The following is a 16,030-nucleotide window of genomic DNA, read 5'->3' as shown; positions in this document are numbered from 1 at the left end:
TCATTTGTGGGACACTGAGATAGTTGTATTATAGGCTATATTGTGTTGGTATCTGTTTACAACAGTTTCAGATAACTTAAGTTAAATGTTGTGCATTGGGTGAACTATGGTTTGGTATTCTCTAACCAGTTTCAAATTGAGTAATCAGAGTTCAGGTGCATCTGCACTGAGATAAAAAAAAACGTATATGGCATTCGTAAAAACATAGATTACATGCGTAAATCCTGTAGTTTTTGGACTTAACGTACTGCAGCACACGTATAACAAAACTATGTTTAATACGTATTCTCCGTATAAGTGTCCGGAATAAACATATTTTCCGTACGAACGAAAGATCTGTATATAGGCGGTCAGGATCTCACATACAGATGGACGTATGTAACATATAGTTGAGGTATGAAACGTACTTATAGTATGTAATATACGGAAGACTGTTAGATGTCAGACATCATGCAGCGGTATGATGTAACATGTAAGCGGGAAAAGGACTATGAAGGTAGTATATGAATAACGTATGCTCTATACAGATTTACGTACTAAATGTAAGGTTTCCGTATATCTAGTTTTTATATACCATCCCGGCATTTGCCTGGTATGAATGAGGAAAACCCAGAAAAATCTCACTCAGAACGGCTGGTATGAAAAAGCTTTCACACTTTTTCAATCGAGTATTCGCACCTGGAATGAACCCCGGACCGCTCGTTTACTCGCCCAGAGAGTTAGTGACTACGCTACGCGGGACCGTGAGAGACGAGACTGATGTATTCCAGCAGAAACTATAATTTTCGAGACGAGACGACTTTAACAACAAGAACACATTTTTGAGGCGAGAAAGCATCACAATTTATCTCGTAGGCACCATTAACGTAAACTTTAAAACATCTAAGAATTGTTGGTTGCATAACATCTAGGCGTAAATATTTAGATATTTCTAATCCTTGTGAAAAACGCAGAACACTTTCTTCGTGTCACTTATGTAGGTTAAATAGTTGTCACTAGCTGCACTGCCGCGTACCTGAAGCCAAGAGGTGTCGCTAGTATGTAGATAATTTGCAGATTAGCTGAAAACGTACGGAGGAACAATGGCGGATCTAGCCCAGGGACTGGAGGCTCTAGGCCCCCCAGTTTTTTTAGTGACAAAAATAATTTAAGCTATTATTTATATATTTTTTAAAGTTTCTGCGGGAGAACAATTAGTAATATAAGGAAGACGATATAGAAGGAAGAATTTTGTTTTAATTGTTGTAATTTATTAAAGTAACTTAAAAGAATGGTGTTTACAATTTATTTTATTGTTATTACATAACCGACACTTCATTTATTAAAATTCCACTTAAAACAGCATAATTCAAACATTAAATTGAGTTGATTAAATGGAAAAACGAAAGATAAAGAAAGTGAGCGACGTCTGACATTTCCTGAAACGATAAAAAAAATATTAAAATAATGGCTATTGAAGTAAAGAAAGAGCATTTATGATATTTTCTGCTTCCTTGATACCGCATTGTTAAGTTAACGTTCTCTGTACATCATTTTTAATGTAAAAAACTTTCACTGTTAAAGACGCAAAGCAAGGAAAAGCTATTTATCTGTTTGTTTGTTTATTTCGCGTTCAACATAAAAGAATAATTTCTTGCATTACATGCATTCGGTCCTGGCTTGGCTTGCAATAAATGAAGGGAAAGTAACTGATTTTTTTTTCATTTTAAAAAAATTCTGTCATCTTTTTGTTGCAATATCACCTTCTTTGTTGTATTTAACGCTTCTATAATAATCTGAATTGTTGCTTATGTATTGTTAGGCGTTCTTTATTTTATTCATGGCCTGTTTCTTTTGAGTTTATTTTTTTTTCTTCGCTACCGCTCTTAAACGTTTATTATGCCTTTTTTCTCTTTTGCATGACATGCAAATTGGGAGGACTTTTTTTTTTCAGGGTGATGGTCGTGTCTGTTCGAGGCAAGTACGGGACATGATATGATGACACTGCGAGACATGGATAACTCAAGTGTCAATCAACTCATCAGGATGTCAAGAAACACAAATTCTACATTTGTTACCATATAACGCAGGAAAGAGTCCAAAAATGACATAGGGCGTTCAGAGCACAAGGGAATCAACTTCAATAATGTTGAATATCTAGTACGTTTCATGAATATAGAATTTTCCTTTGCTTTTAAATCTGTTAAGAGTCTCAAGTTCCAATTTTATCATTTTGTAGAAAATACGCTTTCTTCTTAGGGCACTTCATCGTTAACTTAAGACGTAAATCAGAATCTAAATATAAAATCATATAGTTTCTATAACAAGACTCAGAAATTAAAATAACTAGAGAAAAACACACAGTAAAAGTATCTATTCCTAAATTTTAAACAGAGCGGCAGTAATTTTTGAAATCGGTACATTTAAAGTTAATTCCATGTTTTTTCTTTATTTCTGTTCAACTGACTTCTTCTGTATAATGTTCTACTAATTTGTTGGTTTGGGTACACTGTTTGTGTACTTTTACGTTTTGATATTTTAAATATACAGGGTGGCGAACGAAATGTCATACACTTAAATTTCCTAATATAATTGTTAATATGCAAAATATGTGATACAGTTGAACTTTGATTTATTCTTTGGAATGTGCATGATTAATGATCATGAAGGACCTTTTTGAGACGAGACCTCATTGAGACGAACATTAACGTTATTTACAACCCTACGACACAAATCTTCTCCAAATTCTCTGAAAAAAAAGTTGTCACAGCTATGTCATATAACACTGTAATTTTGTATGGAAATAACTACACATCCTTCTGTAGTATTCTTTGAAGAGGACGACGTGCAGAAACTCCTCTGGTTTACTTACCGGCGCTAAAGTTTCGAGACCACTCACACCGCGGGAATATTCTCTGGAGTATGGGTTGTGCCGGAACGCGGTCGTATCCTTTCCAAAACACTACCATCAATTTCAAACTTATATTATATTAAAAATATCGAACCGTGTATATTTTTAAAAAAATCACAACATAAGTACATAAATAGTTTACTCAAAACAACAAATAATTAGAACAATATTGCAGAATAACACAGTTAAACAGAAATAAAGGTAAAACATGAAATAAACTTTAAATGACATAAATAACAAAGAATAACATATGAGCTGAGGACGAGGGCGTCCATCAGGGGGGCAAGGTGGGGCGCTCGCCCCCCTAGAGAAAATTGTACTTCAGAATATCAAAAATCCAATAGAATTTTTACATTAGTTACAGCAAAATTTGAAACTATATTTGAAACGTCGCTTATACGTGCCCCCCTTCCTTGGAAACCATAACATGGGCGCCCTTGCCTAGGGAACAAGCATTTTAAACTATGTGCGTATCTCATAATTCATATTGTGTACTGTCGTCTTCATTGTGTTAGAATTTAAAAAAAAACCTTAATGATAGTATATTTCAGTATTAGCTTCAATTTTATACAGTGCCGTGTTGAGGAAAATCAGCGCTCGGGGCGTGAGTATAGGACAGCACCCCTCCTCCCGTACATACGAGTGAGATCGACAGACCAGCCGCGAAGCGTCATCATGGTTGACGCGAAGTGTAATAAAATTTTCATAAAATAAACCCTGCTTTTCCTTGATTTTGAGCATTTTTTTATTACTTTTTCCCTTGCATTTTATAAGTATCTTTTCTTTTTACTCTCGAATTTTTCGCCCCCTTACTTCGGCGCTCGGGGCCGTGGCCCCACTCGCCCCCCTCACGGCACGGTACTGATTTTATACGTACCATGGATCTCGTATGCTAACATATTTTAAGTTTACAAAGTAATTCGTTTTTCACTATTTTGTCGCACATTACGCGTCAGATGATACACATTATTTTGTTCAGTCCAACGGAATGTATCAATTTCTATGTCACATTTCAAGACTTTTCTTTTCGTTAAGAGTTTTCATCCCGGCGAAATTAAAATACCTCTAATTTTACAGTAATTATGTGACATCTTCAAATAGATAAAAGATAATTGAAATATGAAACAAGAGCGCCCTAAACAATATTATTTTGAGTGAGGTACTGTTATCACAAGTCACCTAGTGGCTTTATGTTTTCAGCTGTTTAGAAACGCGAAAATAAATGCCGAATTTCAAAATGGCTCGTGAGATTCGCCAAAGCAGATAAGTGAGTCGTGATAACGGTTTCTCATGTAAAATGATATTGTCTAAGGCTCTCTTGTTCCACATTTCGATTATCTTTTATCTATTTGAAGATATCACATAATAATGTAAAATTAGCGGTATTTTAATTTCGCTGGGATGACTCTTAAACGCAAAGAACATTGGAGAACTTCCTTCAACCAATTACTTGGTTCATGGCCAAGGGCGCCCATCAGGGGGAGGGGCAAGGTGGGCGCTCGCACCCTCCTAGAGGAAATTGTACTTGGGAATATCGAAAACCCAATAGAATTTTTATATTAGTTACAGCAAAATTTGAAACTATATTTGAAACGTCGCTTATACTTGCCCCCCCTGGAAACCACAACATGGGCGCCCTTGTTCATGGCAAATGTTACGTTAAAAAAACATTCAAAGTATCAAAGTGACGTGCATACTTCGTCAATAATGAAATAAAGATGCCGAATAGAATTTTAAAAGCAGCATTTACATATATAAAAATAACACCATTCTAATCTGTATGGTTTGCGGTTTTCTACAAGAATTCTTACTATGATTTTGAATCTAAACATATGTGCAGCTGTTTGTATTCACAGTTTTAACAATAACGGCTGTGAAAAGTAATGTTAACAATGCTGATTGTTATGTTAATTGTGAAACCCGTTGTTCTTTCACACTCCTCCATTCCCAGGAAGACAATTTCAACTTCAAAGTAAACAACCTCTGTTTACAGAAATACCTTTGGTTATTTCCTGTTCTTCGGCAAATGTCGTTATCAGGGATTGTAGATAACTGACTGTTCTGCGGCTGGTATATAAAAAAGTGCGCACCCTCTACCAGGGAGGTAGCCAGAATTTCGTAAATGGGGGTCTGTGACATAAAACTGTGAGCATTACACTAGGGACCAGTGGCGGATCCAGGGGTGCAATCGGGGTGATTCCTCCCCCCCCCCCCCGAAGAGAAAACTTTCTTATTTTATATATAAATAAAACCCATCCCAGAGTTTGAAGCTCTTAAAAGTAGCTCTAAGTAGGAGTATGACAACCCACCGCCCTTCCCTTAGAAGTGGATCCTGGATCCGTCCCTGCTAGGGACTCGATCAATCTAAACTATTTTACTGACAACATAATATTGGTTCGTTTAGCTAGGATTTCCTAATAGCGAATGGGGGGGGGGGCGTGACATCAAACACTATGGTTATCACACCAGGAGCTCGATCAATCTAAACTATTTTGACTGGGAATATATATTGGTTTGTTAGGAAAATAAAATGAGGATATGTTAGTAAGCATTTTAATAACAAACTATGAAGAAATCTCGAGTAAAAGAATAAAAAAGGCACTGAAAAAGATTTTACAATATTTACGTTCCTTCCTAACTTATGCTCTATGGATATGATCCAAAGGTTGGTGAGTCATTATTGTTCTGTTAAGTTTCTGAAGTTTTTTTTTTTTTTTTTTAATGATCTTTAGTTTGCTAAAACTCCCTTGCCTTATAGTGAAAAATAAATATTTGCCCCGTTTTGCCCTCCTCCAATCCGACGCCCGGGTCAGAAGCTCCGTTTGCTCCCCCTTAGTTACGTCACTGTCCTTACCGCTACTCGAGATTACAATTTTATAAGGATTTAATGAGAAAATATTGACAAGAGTTCTTCGTAATACGAAAATCTTATCTAGGTACAGTGTAATTTTGATAACGGTTTTGATTGCAGAAGTTTACTGAATATGTCGTGGTACAAGAAACGTAGTCTTTCTATTTAATGAAAACCTGCCAAGTAGCAGAGGATAACAAGAAAAAAAGTAGGAATAAATCTAATTCTATGCGAAGAAGAAATCAGCAGGGAATAAAACTAAAGTCATGTTGAACAAACAAACAGTTTCATTGTTGTTCCATTGCATTGTAATCCGCGGCGTGTACCAGTCCCAAGGTTAAGCACTTCATTTACTTTTCAGATAGATTTATTGCCCGGCCACAATTATTTATTGGAGAAGTAACGAGTCAATGGCTCCGCTACTTGAGTTTTTAATGAAAGAGAGAGAGAGATGCAATAATGGATTGGTTTAGCGTCAGTTGCAACAAAATCACTTTGCATTTAAAAGAAGCTTAATTAATAAAGAGATTATCAGTCAAACGAACAGAAACAACGAGACATTAATGAAGCACGTATCATTTCAATTACTTTGATATCTCTAATGTGAAGTTGTTTCTGGAGGATTTAGCTGCAAATACAGATACAGGTAAGTTGGATTTTATTTAATAAACCTCCAGACAAGGGCGCCGATTTCTCTGTAAATTTGAGGGGCCCATTCAGATGCAGAAAACATATAGGTATGAGGATTTTAAGAGAAATTGCATTCAAATTATGCCAAATATTGTAAATTTACAAATACAATGAGGGGGCCCACATGAGCTTTTGGGGGGACCCTCGGCCCCCCAGGATCGGCGCCCTTGTCTCCAGATACAAACTACGAATCCAAATTTAAACTGGAAGAATCAACCATAGGGATGTGTAGCCAAGAAATCAAGACTGTCTCGTCTCGAACTCTGTCGTAAAAGTGAAGTCTCGTCTCCAAGAGAGTATCTTTAAAAAAAAATTAACATCCCACATTTATGTTTCAAGGTTAAGGAAGGCAGTGATTATGATTAGATTAAATTTTGATTTTCAGTTTAGCGTACCTTTCAGCAGCGAGGCTATGTGAGACGTGATCCTACAGCTTAATGTGGAATCTGACCCACATGACCTCCCGCCGGGAATCGAACGCAGCTCTCCGACGCCACAGGCGCCTACACTAACCGCTTAGCCACGAGGAACCTCGATACGGTGACTATGGTAATAAACGAAATGGTGAAATGAAGAAAGTGAGAGAAATCGGGAGAACTTCGAGGAAACCCATGAAGAAGGTGTTTGTCCACCAAAAAGGTCACTATAGCCATATTAGACGGAGCTTACTGCCTTAAGTGGGATCTGAACCAACAGTCTGGTTTGCATGCGAGGCAAAAGTTCTTATTGAGAATCATATAAGGAACCTAATAGAATGAAAATAAAATGTTTCAGTTTAACGTCCCACGATTATGTTCTTTAAGCTAAGGGAGACGATGATTAAAGCAAGTGAAGGATGATAGAAGTATCGGTGGAATGAGAGCGTGGGAGGAAACGGGAGTATCCCGAGAAAACCCACGAAGATGGTGTTGTCCACCACAAACTTCCTTGGCTAGGATTGAACCAAGGACCCCACGCACCAGAGATAAACGCTATACCACTGAGCCACCTGCACCCTATGGAACCCACAAGAGTTAAGTACTCGGACATGAAGGAGTGTACCAGGAAATAGCCATGAGATATTAACTACTCTATGTATGAAGGTATTGAGTTATGCCAGATAATTAGATGGAAAATGGTTCTGTTGTTACATGAAAACAGCATTAGGTGCCAAAGTTAGCTCTTAATACTCCCCTAAGATCGTAGTACTTTTATACCTTTCTTCCTTTGTCGTGACTGTGTTTTATATTCGATTATGCAGTCCACTTGGAAGTAATTCATGCGAGAAAAAATTAAAGTAAAATTGTCATTTTTTTAAAAAATTAACAATTTGAAGTAACATACATTTGTTATTAAAATAAACGAAACATCTAAAGAGAAATTCACTTTATAATAATCATTTCAGACTTAAATTAAAGAATACTGAAACACAATTAGACATTAAAAACTTCAAGCATCTCAAATCATGGAGTTTTAGACGCTGGAATTTTAGTTTGCTGTGGATGACCAGTATCCTACACTTTTGGCCTAGGATTTAGTCAACAAGAGATCAATATACACGTTTATATTTCATTTTGTCATTCTAAACTACGACAAATAGTCATAAGTTGCATTGAATACGCATTTGTCCCGTGTACGTATTCCTATTAGCGAAAGAATTTGCTTACATCGGTGATTAAATATTTTATCAAGTTCCTAGTTACAATGTGGAAGAATCTATGTTAAACTTCCGTTACTTTCTAACGTATAATAATAATAATAATAATAATAATAATAATAATAATAATAATAATAATAATAATAATAATAATAATAATAATAGACCACAATTAGACTAAGATCATTCTGCGAGAGAACACAAGAATATTTCTTTCATTACAGTAGCTGAAATTCACTTCGGAATATTAAATACAAGGTCAAAATGTTCAATTATTCATAAATTCATTCATAAAAGATATTAATACACTTCATGCGTTCAATTGTTTATTATTATGTAATGCGATTGAGAAATAATTGCTGCAGAATTAAGTTTCTCTTTTAATGCAACCGGAAAGCGTTTGAAACAATGAAATAGGATATATATACAGAAGATAATGCCAACATTCTATCTGAATCTTTACAATACATAAATAAATAAATAAATAATAGAAATAAACACATTGGTTAAAATTTCCGTGCAGTTTCTATCGGTTAAAACTAGATATACAAAGTGGACATAATGAAAGAATTGGAAAATAAAGAAAGAAGTACTGAGATGCAACGAAAGGACCCTGATAAGGAACATGGACAATGATGTTGACGTGCCTTAAGATCAATTGAGGTACCCTTCGCACGGAGGCGAGCCATTTGCACTATTATTTATTCTGGAATTACACCTTTATCTTCAATTATCAGACTTGTGCCTCTTCTGAGCAAATAGTTAACGTTACTGCTTTCTGTGCTTATATTCGCAGACTCGTTCCCTGTTAGGAGCAGAAACCTCGCGAACAAACAAAAGTAGGGTAGCTTGGAGTTGAAAAGTGGCCAAACTCCAATTAAAGATCTGAATTGCTAAACATCCCAAGTCCACCGGAATACTTTTTTTGTCTTTAGAAGAAAACAAGGAGATTATACTTGGTATGCTATTCTGTTTAGCTGAAATTATTGTTATTTTAGTTTTGATTTGGACTCACGTTTTATGCAAGTGAATTACCCTTAAAACATAGATGCTAACATAAAAAAATTTAAAAAAGCAAAATACGAACACAAAGACTGGACTTGGGATGTTTTGCAATTCAGGTCTTCAATTGGACAATCAATTAGTAATCCTGCTTATTGAAGCCAAATGCGGAACTGCAGGCCACTCAAAATGCATAAGTGCAATTTGGGTTGCGGATCATATCAGGATAATTTTAATTTGAAGGAACCCTCCAATAGTTTTGTAATCTGACAGTGAATATACGACAATGTCTACAGGCTCTCGTCCACATACCGAAGTCCAGCTTAACCTCTTTTTTCATTCTTTTTTTTTTTTTTTTACAAATTAGTGTAAAATATACATTTAAAAAACAATAGAAAATACTTCTTTTTTGCTGTATCCATTGGAACAACACTACTACTAACTCCTGTAGTGATATTCCGAAAATAAAATGCCTGAGAGTATATTAACTACATTCACACTTAGACAAAACCAAATTCAGAGTACATATACGAGGGCTGTTTTTCTTAACCTGCCAACACAGGAGAACCACGTGAGATTGCAAAACGCAAATTAATCAAGTCACAATAATATTGTTGTAAACCTGTGAATCATCTGACAACAGTTGCACAGATAGCTGTGCTTCCATCTGTTTTCTTTATCTGTTATTCTTGTGTCTTAGCATATATGAACATAAGATGGCAGAATTGTTGCCTGTGTTACTGTTGTCAGACGATTCACAGGTTTACAACAATATTATTGTGACCGATTACTGAAAACATAGAACATTATTCATTACTTGGCAGAAGTACCAAAAATATTTTGTAAAGCTTTGCTCATATTAAACGATAAATACCAATGCAAATTCTCCCAGGTAGTAGTTATTTTTGATATGCTCGGAAGGCGATGTCTTTGTGCTGAATTGACACACAAGTAACACGCTAAAGTGGTAGTCATTTTGTGTTGTTTCAACACCTCATTTTTTTACAGTGTAAGGGTGATGATGGCTCTCCACCCAAAGAACGGGTAATCTGCTAGTGTATTATATTTAAGGAAACATTTGGAAAACGTTTGGAAACATTCAGAATACACGGAAAGCAAGTTCAATCATCAAAGTTGTAACAAAAAGAAATATACAGTTTGTGTTGTATACTTAACTACATAGAGAAGTTAACAGTGTGTGTTTTTTCATTAATATTTCATACTTTGAAAGAAGCTTTAGATAGACATATTAAAGATGTTCAAAATAATCAAAAGCAGGATTGGTTTTCTGGTGCACTGAACGCACTATATCTCTGACTTTTTTCAAATAGATTTATGTTAAATAAACAGTTTCCTACACTAAGGGCGAAAACGTTGATCATCCAGCAATGAGGAGCTTTATAAAGTTCTTGTGACTTCAAAACGTTACTCTAGACCCTTTAAATCCGTGATTTGTCATACTGAAACAGCCGATAATTTCTTTCTAAACTCTAGCATATTATTTCATAACTTTAATTCTTCTGGATTTTGAGACAAATGGAAAGATAAAATGTTTAACGTTGTAAGACTCTGTTGACGATATATCAATAATCATATTAAATGATTAAATCGCTATATAGTACACGATGATTGTCACGCCTTGACATTCAAAGATAAATTTCAATAAATTTTTAATTCTTTCTGAGAGCAACTTCAGTGGAATAAGCCGATGCTTCTTTTTACCGAGCGAGGTACAAGAAAATCATATGTCGATCATCATGTTAGAAAGGTTCTGTGTTCAAGTCCAGAAATAATTGACCCCTGATTTATATTTCTATACTATTTTATCATTTGTAAACAATTATACGCTTGTTTCTGGAATTAAGATAATTATATTTCCCTTCTTTGTAAAGAATACAACAATCCTAATAGATACAATATCCACTAGAAGATATCGTCAAGAATGTATAATTGGTTGTCTGTTTAATTTCATCACTCACCTATGGTAAGTAAACCATTTCATATTTCCGTTTTATTAAAGAAAATGCATTATTTCAGTACGGGATTCTTGTTTCAAACAGACAGTCATGTCCTTATTCTTACTTTAAAGTTGGGTCTTTTTAAGTTCTTGTTTAAAAAAGGGTTCACGAAAGAGAATATTTACTGCTAAATTGAAATAAAAGTCAGTAGTAGGGTTTGTGTGCAAAGTATTGCACTCCCAATAGGACTTCAATCCTGAGCGCGTAACCATGAACTGAACGACAATCTATTATAGAAATCGATCCCCTTGTGGGTCATTCAAAGCACAAGGGAATCAAGTCCCATCCCCAGAGTTGTGAGAAAAAGAGTTTGTACAGTTTGCTTAGTTACATGAAAAAATCAACACTATATCTTACATTATAAGAGCTATTTAAAATATCTAATCTTTTAAAATCTGAAAGCAAGCTTCAGATAGAGATCTTAAAGATGAAACTATGTCAAAAATGACCAAAAAGTATACTTAACCCTTATCCGGACAAGCGGGGCCTCCCAGGCCCAGTAGCTTCATATTTTTTTCGAATTTCTCAATAACCATAAAATCTTCTATGACACAAAATTCTGAATTCTTCTATCTTTAGTCGAAGTTAAAGTCATGAACATATCGAGTTGATAAGGCTAATAGAGTTGGTAATTCACCAGTCGCCGTCTACGTTATAAAAATAGCTTGCCCGGACAAGGGTTAACTCTCTTGTTCACTGAACGCGTCATATGATCCAGGATCCTCAAGTGTTCTTAAAGGAATCGAATCTGGATTACTGAGAAAACATCTGAGAGTCTATGTTATAAATTCCATAACACGAGTTTCTTTGAAATACTGTAATATCTTGATTGGATGAGAGACGGACTGTGAATGAATTAGCTTATGACAAAAGAAAACTATTGCAAACACTTACACTGCACAGGTGCACACCCAGAAAGTTTGTTGGAAGAGGTCCAAGCTTTTTTGGGGGGGGGCAAGGGGGTCCAATACTACGAGTGGTATTGAACGGGTATTATTTCGCACCCGAAAAGAGATAATTAATTGTAAAATATTTCCACCTATATTTTCAGAAAAAAATTATAACTAGATTGTTTCTATAAGAGAAAGAGTTGAGTTGAGTTGAGTTGAGTTGATTTTAGTTTAGCGTTCCTTTCAGCAGCGAGGCTATATGAGACGTGGACCTACTGATTAACATGGAATAGTACCGATGAAGTGCAAAATCAAGTTTTCATGCTACATCAATCATTTCTCTGTGGGCGGTAGATACCCCCGTGGGTACGCCCCTGCTGTCATACATTCTAAAGCGCATTATTTGATACACCAATACTTTAGCTGCTCATTCAATTAATTCTGTGTTGTTTTGTACAAACATAATTTTCTACATTGTTTAATTCACTATTCGATTTTTTTTTCGAAAAATTACTTCGTTGAGCTACAATAATCAGTATTATCCCCTTTTCCTTTGAGATACAACGTGTTTCTGGCTTCGTAAAATTATTCTTACGTTGCAAATGAGTAACAAAGCTCACATATAACTTACAAGGTCCCGGTTCGATTCCATTTTGGGACAAAAAGTTTACATCTGCATTTTAGCTTCAGAGTAATGAGGCAATAGAGGAGCTATTTTAATTACAATTTAGCGAGCTCTGGTCTAGGAAGCCAGAAATAAGAGCGACTGGATCCAATGTACTGACCATACATCACTCATGTAAAAGACACGTGGACGCCTTACTTTCTGATAGGAACACATGGTAAGAAATTGATTTTTAATTTTTCTAATGAGAGATGTTCCCATATAAAATAATATGAAATGAAATATCTAGTTCTACATCAGACGATCATGTCCTTCAGGCTAAAAGAGGCAGATGATCAATGAAACAATGATTATGAACTGGTGGGAGGAAACGGAAGAAACTCGAGAAAAGTCACGGACATGATATTGTCCACCACATAATCACTGCACTCAGGATTGAACAAGAGACCCCTATCAGAGGTGAGCGCTCTACCATTCCACCAAGTCCTGATCAAATTAGTTAACATACGTATATCAAAGAACTTAACCACGTACAGAACGTGATGAGTTACTATATTTTGTCGATAAATATATTTGGAACGAAATCATGACTAAACTCAGTCATAATTTTATATTTATTGAGCTGGTGTACATTAATGGTTCGAAATATGGTGGGGAGGAGGTGTCTCAATGGTAGAGCGCTTTTCCTCTGGTTCGTGGGGTCCCTTGTTCGATTCCTGGCTAAGTAAGTTTGTAGTGGACAACATCGTGTCGGCAAGTATTCCAGTTTCCTTCAAGATTTTCATTCCACCAATTCTTCCTTCATCATTCACTTGTTTTAATCATCCGTCTCCCTTAGACTAAAGGACATAATCGTTGGACGTTAAACTGAAAGATTTCATTTCATTTTCGAAATTTGGAGGTCCTGGGTTTGAATCTGGAGATTTTTAAACATAGAACCTGGTCGACTTGTTTCTACTTCTTTCCCTTTGTAGTTACGATTGTTATTCCTGTGTAAATTATCCCAGCAGACTGTTAAATATTCAGAATAAATAGATTAATTTTCCAACTTAAATTCTTTTCCGAAATATCACTCCATTTTGTTAAAAGTTTGGTTAAACTTGAGAGAGAGGGATGTTTCCATACAGCGCATCCTTGCGTTCGCTTTCATTGTATTGGCAGCTGCATTCTCAAGATTACGTCTTCACAGTTCTCACGGCCAAAGAAGACAAAACATAAAGCATTGAGTGCCTGGGAACCGAAAACAACTAAAGCCATCTTCACTAAGACAACGGTCATAATGACAAAAGTTAAAAAGAAAAAAAAATAGTAACTTTTAAATTACTTAACCAAACAAAACGGTAATGCAATAATTTATCACAAACAACTGTCACCAACGCATTTACACACACACACACACCGAACAAGTTAACAAAACAAACGAAAAAAAAGTTGATGACAGAGTGATTTTTTTCAACAGTGAAAAGTAACCCCGCCCTTTTCGTAGACTACAAACATATGTTCCTAAATTGTTTCAGACAAAAAGATTTTGAGTAAGAAATGATTTTTGCAGGTACTCACGTGAGGTAGAGACCGCTAACAATGTTGTGAGATCATATCCTCCAGATCACTTCAATTTACATAACCCGCATCAACACTTATGTATACTTCTTTACTTATATAATGTTTCGTCTTCGAAAGCACAGGAATAAAATAATCCGTCAGCGACAACCGACAAAAACTTCGTTGCCGAATAGAAGTTTCGGTGAACGTTACTTGTCTACACAGACGTTGAAATTCCTTTACCAAGTCCTCAGAACACAGAGTAGGGTCTCTCGTCGGACACGCGGTTTCTGAACTGGCGTGCTGTCACATCTCTCTCCTGTACAATCTAAGCATCGAATAAGAAAAAAAACCAACACCACTCACACTGAGAATCCACCCAGTGCAAGCGCCCCGGATTACTGCCTTCTGCTCTCCAACCAGCAGCCCACGCAGAGACCACCTCGCATGCAGTGTTGCCAACACGAACATCAACTTGATTACAAATCCAATCTGATTGTTTTATATTATCTTGTTTACAGGCGATTTGTGATTGCGTCGGAAATGCTGAGTGGAAGTGAAAGTTATGAACAAGGCTTGCCAATGGTATCGCTGAGAGGAGAGGTATTTAATAACTGACGATCTATTTATATTTATTGCAGAGATTTATCCTTACGACGAAAGATCTCATGTCTGGAGGTTGAGGACTCAGAACAAATATTTAACACACAAATCTGTAACTATAAAGATCACCTTAGTTTTCCTGAGGAGAAAAGGGATACATAATCTCCCCTTTGTACCCTTATTAAGAATACGTACACAATGTAACTATTTATTAGACCGAGTGGAAGATAAGGCACAAGCCTTAAGTCAGTCTTTGATCAACTGAAATTAAAATTGAAATGATCTCTTCGTCTCAGAACAATTGGATAATTTTGTCATTTTCATTTTCCAAGGATTGCCTAATAGCTAGAGACCGGATGTTTAGGCATTAAAAACCTGGAGAATAGGCACTTAAAATTTAAAAAAATAGGCACTAAAATGTAACTCGAAATAGTGAAGATAAATACTGAATACAATTTAAAAATATATTCAAGTCATAGATAACGTCCAAAGAACATAGAAACCTGTTTGTTAATATCTTCTTTTACTGTATATATAAAAACGAAGCTTGACATGTATTCTATGTATATTTGTTAAATACATTCTCTACAGTACTTTATCAATGCACATAACAGCCCAAATTTTATACACTTATCAGTACATACATACTTTATCAGTCCAAAATTTTACAGCACTTTATCAGTATATATATATATATAGCAACCCAAAGTTTTACGATATTTATCACTAGAAACAACACTTACATTTCTCGGAAGAGGCAGAATCCTTTCTTGAATACTAAATTATATACTAAATTATATATTTTCCAGAGGAAAATGCATAGAATAGGCAACATTAGGCACTAAAGCAATTATTTAGGCAGGGACGGGCGAAATAGGCAAAATAGGCAAAATGAAATTGGCTTAAATTGAAACTGTAACCCTCCATATAAACTTCAAAATGTTATTTTTGATTATATCTAATATTAAAGAATAGGTATTTTGCCTAACATCCGGTCTCTAGTCATAGTATATAGAAAAAATTCTATTGTACTTTAAATGAAATGAAATCTTTCAGTTTAACGTCCCATGAGTATGCCCGTTAGGCTACGGGAGACGATGATTAATGCAAGTGAAAAATAATTGGTGGAATGATAATTTGGGAGGAAAAGGGAGAACCCCAAGAAAACACGCGGACACGATGTTCTAAACCACAAACTTACTTAGCCGGGACCCCACGCATAGAGGTATGTGCTGTACCTCTGAGCCAGTATGCCTGTATCATATACAAGACTGTAACATATA

At 35.7% G+C, this 16,030-nt stretch overlaps 1 protein-coding gene across 1 annotated transcript in view; it reads right to left on the bottom strand.

Annotated features, from left to right (window-relative positions):
- The window catches only part of LOC145694344 (uncharacterized), a 273,653-nt gene extending 259,101 nt beyond the window's left edge, over positions 1-14,552 (bottom strand). Inside the window, exon 1 of the mRNA XM_081770471.1 lies at positions 14,163-14,552. The gene's annotated coding sequence lies outside the window, so the exon portion shown is untranslated. The remainder of the gene's footprint in view (positions 1-14,162) is intronic.
- Between the last annotated feature and the right edge of the window lie 1,478 nt (positions 14,553-16,030).

The sequence above is a fragment of the Thermobia domestica genome, chromosome 9, assembly GCF_964235325.1.
Source record: "Thermobia domestica chromosome 9, izTheDome1.hap1.1, whole genome shotgun sequence".
In the NCBI taxonomy this organism is placed as follows: Eukaryota; Metazoa; Arthropoda; class Insecta; order Zygentoma; family Lepismatidae; genus Thermobia; species Thermobia domestica.
The sequence above is the reverse complement of the archived record's forward strand: the minus strand, read 5'-3'. Positions and strand labels throughout refer to the sequence as shown.